Raw genomic sequence first — 5,218 nt, 5'->3', positions numbered from 1 at the left:
TATATTTATTTAGTGCTGATGAAAACAGTGGAAACACTGCACAAAACGAACTCCACTCTATTTCACTTCTTGATACATGGGCCATTCTAGCAACTCTGCCTTAGGCTTACTGATGAGGAAGGAAGGACTGAAAGGAAGAGAGCTCTAGTTTGCCTGATCTTTCTTTTCTTTTCCATCTTCCTTCTCAGTATAAGTTGCTGGGTCTCACGGGGAAGTAACACAAGTGAAAAAGGACATACTAGAGTTCTTTGGAGTTTTGCGTTTCTTGGAATGCTATTACCGCAAGCTTTCTTCATTTGAAGCAAGTTCTGGTTCAAATGGAAAGTGTGGCCTCTTGGGTATAGGGTTTCCAGAGTTAGCAAATAAAAATACAAGAGAAACAATTAAATCTGGATCTCACATAAACAACAAATCATTTTTTAATATAAGTATGTCCCAAATATTGCATAGGACATACTAGGTCTTGGGGATGTCAGTGCCCCTGTTTCCTCATAGATGTAACATTACTTTTAAAAAAATTGTAGTAAAATATATGTAACATGAAGTTTACCATATTAACCATTTTTAAGTGACCAGTTCAGTGGCATTAAATACATTCACACTGTTGTGCTACCATGGTGATGTTAACCTTGATTTCTTGGTTAACCCAGTGCTGTCTGCCAGGTTTCTCCACTTTTATAAATTTACTATTTTTCCCTTTGTCACTAATAAACATCTTGAGAAAGATATGCTGAGACTATGCAAATTCACTGTCTCTCATCAACTTTCACCCACTAATTTTAGCACCCATGGATGGACCTTGTCTGCAACAATTATTACGTTTCTACTCCCCTCATTCCTTTTGTCTTTATTAACTAGAATTATTCTGTAAATAGGATTTGTCCCTTTTCCCTATCTATTTATTCAATTATTTATTTATATCAATTTGGACTCATATTTATTCTATTCTACGGGTTATAATCTAATAGTATCGTTATTTATCTTTTGTCTCAAATTGTTCCACCTTTGGCGATTGCAAGCAGTCTCACGTTGGCTATGGTGCCCTTTTGGTATGCCCACATTTTGGGGGAAGATGCACGTCCTTACTTCTTGGGATTACAGGATGCTCCAGCTCATCTTGTGTTTTCCCTGCCCCAGTTCAACTACTTCAAAGAACTCTGGTTCCTTTTATTAGAAAGTGATATTTAGAAACCTGGATCTGGTTGCTATGTATGCTCATTGGTACTTACTGGGTTATTATCGCTTCTGGGCCCTCTTAGCTAACTTGGAGGCTGGGAAATACAGTCAGCTCTCCGTTTCTGTGGGTTCTGCACCTGCAGATACAGAGGGCTGACTGTAAGGGACCTGAGCATCTGTGGATTTTGGTACCTGCAGGGGTCCTGGAACCAACCTCCCATGGTTACCCAGGGAGGACTCTATGTGAATGTATATTAACCCATGCTACATACATTTTCCCTTTTCTTTTCTTTTCTTTTCTTTTCTTTTCTTTTCTTTTCTTTTCTTTCTTTTCTTTCTCTCTTTCTCACCCCTCTTCTCTTCTCCTTCCCTTTCCTTTTCCCTCCCTTCCTTCCTCCTTCCCTTCCTTCTCTCTCTCTTTCTCCCTCTCTCTTAACATCTATCTATCTATCTATCTATCTATCTATCTATCTATCTATCTATCTATCTATCTATTCTATCTAATTAATAGATTCTAATTCCCACCCAAGACCACAGGGTTCACTCTAACTTTCCCCTTTTCCTTAATTATAACTTATTTCACTGACTGTGAGAAATTTGACTCATTGACTACAAAATATTTATTTATTTGTCCAACTATAATATTTGCATAAAGAAGTTTCAGAATTGCTAACACAAACCCCTGGGAGGAACAAATTTACTAACTAGAGTATAGTATTTATGAACAGTTCTTTTCATCTATATCCTTACAATATCCAGGGAAATACTATTCTTCAAGTTATAATATCCAAGGAAAATGCTATTCTGTAGGTTATGTCTTTTCTTCCCCAGCCCTTTCAGTGTAGTAGTATTAATTTGTAAGATAGATTCATAGTTTAAAGTTTATATTCCATTTTGGGTCCCCCCTCATACCTTTAAAATTTTTACATGTAATAAAATTCACTGTTTAGAAAAATAGCCATTTTTATTATCTACAATGACCCGTGCATTCTTGAGCTATATGTTTTTTGATACTAATTTTTTAATGGAGGTACTGGGGATTGAACCCAGAACCTCCTGCATGCTAAGCATGTGCTCTACCATTGAGCTGTTTCCCTGCCCCCCAAAATTAGCTTTTTGTGGTATATATTTCTATGAGTTTTAACAAATGCAGAGTCATGTACCCACCACCACAGTCATGATACACCAGTTGAGAGACATACGAGTTGTTTCCAGTTTTTGGCATTTATGAATAAAACTGCTTCAACATTCATGTACAGGTTTTACTGTGAATATATGTTTATTTATCTTGGGTGAATATGTAAGAGTGAGATTGCTGGGTTGACTGTTTAATTTTTATGAAACTCTGTATGTATGAGAGCTCCAGTTGGTCCACATCCTATGAAGCACTTGCTACTGTCAACTTTTTTATTTTAGCCATTTTAATAGGTGTGTAGGGGGATTTTACTGTGGTTTTTAGCTTGCATTTCCCTAATGACAAATAATGTTGAACATATTTTCATGTGCCTATTTACCCCTTTTTGGTGAAGTGTCTGCTCAAGTCTTTTGCCCATTTTTATGGGTTAGTTGTTTTCTTATTACAGAGTTTTGAAATTTGTTTCACATATTCTGGATATAAGACAGATATGTGTTTTGAAATTATTTTCTCCTAGTCTTTGGCTTGTTTTCCTTTCAAAGAACACGATTTTTAAAATGAAGTCTAACTTATCAATATTTTTAAATGGACTGTGCTTTTTCATGTCATATCTAAGAAATCTTTGCTAACCCAAGACCACAAGCTTTTCCTACGTTTTCTTCCAGAAGTTTTATATTTTTGTTTTTATATTTAGATTGATCTATTTTTTTTGTGTTATAACATACATAGCATAAAATTCACCATTTTAACCATTTAAAGTATATAATTTGGTGCCATTAATATATTCACAATATTGCACAACCATCGCCACTACCTAGTTCTAGAATATATTTGATACCCCAGAAAGAAACCTCCTACCCACTAAGAATCACACCTCGTTCTACTCTCCCACCAGCCCCTGGCAACCTTTACTACTTTGTCTCTACAGATTTGCCTGTTATGGATATTTCCTTTAAATAGAATCATATAATATGTGGCCTTTTGTGTCTGGCTTCTTTCACTTAGCATGCTGTTTTCAAAGGTTATCCATGTTGTGGCATGCATCCATGCTTCCTTCCTCTTTATGGCTGATTAGTATTCCATTTTATGGATATACCACATTTTGTTTATCCATTCATCAGCTGATGGACACTTGGGTTGTTTCCACTTTTTGGCTATTGTGATTAGTGCTTGTATGAATGTTCGTGTATGAGTTTTTGTTTGAACACATGTTTTCAACTATTTGGGGTATATATCAAGAAGTAGAATTGATGGGTCACATGGTAATTGTATGTTTAACTTCTTGAAGAACTGCCAAACTATTTTCCACAGAGGCTGTACCATATTACACTCCCATGAGCAATTCACAAGAGTCCCAATTTTTCCATACCCTTGCCAACATTTCAGAAAACATACCGTCTTTCAGAAACAGAAGGAATATTTCCTAACTCAGTTTACTAGGCAGCATTACCCAAATACTAAAACCAGAAAATGATATGACAGAAAAACTGAAGACCAATATCCCTCATGAAATGACACAAAAATCTTCATTAAAATATTAGTTATATAAACATATTTTATATATTTATGTTTGTAAAAAGATATAAAAATATACAAATGATTTATAAAGGAGATTACACACACATCACAACAATGAGGGGTTCATGCCAGGAGTGCAAGGCTGTTTCAACATTTGAAAATCAATCATTTTAATTCACCATATTAACAGACAAGCCATATAACCACCTCAGTAGATGCAGAGAAAGCATCTGATGAAATGAAATACCCATTTATGATAAAAACTCAAAGCAAACTAGGGATAAAATGGAAATTCCCTAACCTAATAAATAGCACTGCAGAAAACCTACAATTTACATCATACCGAATGGTGAGAAACTGCCAGATCAGAAACAAGGCAAGGATGTCTTCTCTGACCATTCCTATTCGACATTCTGCTGGAAATCCTGGACAGGGCTAATAGATAAGAAAAATAAATAAAAGGCATTCAGATTGAAAAGGAAGAAATTAAACTATTTTCAGACAACATTATTGTCTATGTAGATAAAAATTTGAAATCTAGAAAAAAGCTACTAGAACTAGTGAGTTTGGGAAGATTTTGGGATACATTGTCAAATATACAAGTCAATTATATCCTATATACCAGCTATAAACAATTAGAATTTGAAATTTAAAAGTATAACACACATAATATCACCACAAAGATGAATGAATTAGGTATATATCTAACAAAATATGGATAGGATCTGTATACTGATGAGTAAAAAACATCAGTGAAAGAAATAAAATATCATCTAAACAATGGAAAGATAGACCATGCTCATGGCTTATAAGACCCAATAGAATTAAGATGCCAATTCTTCCTCAGTTTGATCTATAGCTACAACATAATTCCAATCAAATTCGCAAGAAGCCATCTTTAGATATGATGAGCTAATCTTAAAATGGATATTGTAAAATAGAGGAGCAAGAATAGCCAAAACAATTCTGGAAAAAAGAAAGTTGGAGGATTTACACCACTCAATTTCAAGATTCACTGTAGAGCTATAGTTATCAAGACAGTATGGTAATGACAAGAACCCGGAAACACAGATCAATACAACAGAAGAGAATAAAGCCCCAAATTGGCCCACCCACAAAAATGGAGTCAACTCTTTTTCTTTCCTGTCAGAGAAAAAAGTACAAATTAGCAAGGGCCAGGAGAAGGCTAAAGGAACCCTGTAGTACTGGGTTCAAGTCAGAAATATCAGCATGAACTCATGTTTATTTAAAAATATATACAGATAGATAGCTAAAGAAGTAAAAATAAATATATGTGTATACATGGGTAGAATACATACATATATTTCCTAGTTCTTTGACACTCTTAAAAGTGACACACCAGTAACAATGGACATACATAATGCCAAG

Source organism: Camelus ferus, chromosome X, assembly GCF_009834535.1.
Source record: "Camelus ferus isolate YT-003-E chromosome X, BCGSAC_Cfer_1.0, whole genome shotgun sequence".
Lineage (NCBI taxonomy): Eukaryota > Metazoa > Chordata > Mammalia > Artiodactyla > Camelidae > Camelus > Camelus ferus.
This window is presented reverse-complemented; position numbering follows the sequence as displayed.